Source organism: Frankliniella occidentalis, unplaced genomic scaffold (genome assembly GCF_000697945.3).
Source record: "Frankliniella occidentalis isolate FOCC.00 unplaced genomic scaffold, Focc_3.1 Scaffold572, whole genome shotgun sequence".
Classification (NCBI taxonomy): Eukaryota; Metazoa; Arthropoda; class Insecta; order Thysanoptera; family Thripidae; genus Frankliniella; species Frankliniella occidentalis.
The window spans coordinates 1,545-2,022 of record NW_026267688.1 but is presented as its reverse complement, the minus strand read 5'-3'; positions in this window follow the sequence as shown (position 1 = coordinate 2,022).

The window sequence follows — 478 nt, the reverse complement described above, 5'->3', positions numbered from 1 at the left end:
CGTCGTCCTCGGTAAGCTTCACGGCGGCGGCCAGCGGGCGCGTTCAGGTTTGCGTGCGGGTTGCCTACGCGCTCGGAGACTCAGGGCGCCATGGTCTCCTGTAGGTTGGCCAACCCGCCGCCACGTCGGCATGCTCCGACGGCCCCACCGCGTCGGCCCGGCTTGGGGCCCGTCCGAAAGATTGGTCGGTTGGCGATCGGTCCGCGAGTAGGGTCGGTGTACGGTCGGTTTCGTGGCCGTGACGAGACGCCCCTGTTCATTGTCAACCGGTCGGGACACTGCTACCAACACCCGCGACGACACCGCGACGGCCGCGACTACCGTGAGCACCCCGCGAAACGACCATAGCCGCGGGTCACGAGGTGACGGTGGAGTTGATCCGCGGGGGTGACTCGCGAGGATATCGGGACAAGGACAAACCCCCAGGACCAGCTGGTTCTGGGCGCCAGGAGCGGCTCGTCACCGACCGTACTCGCCG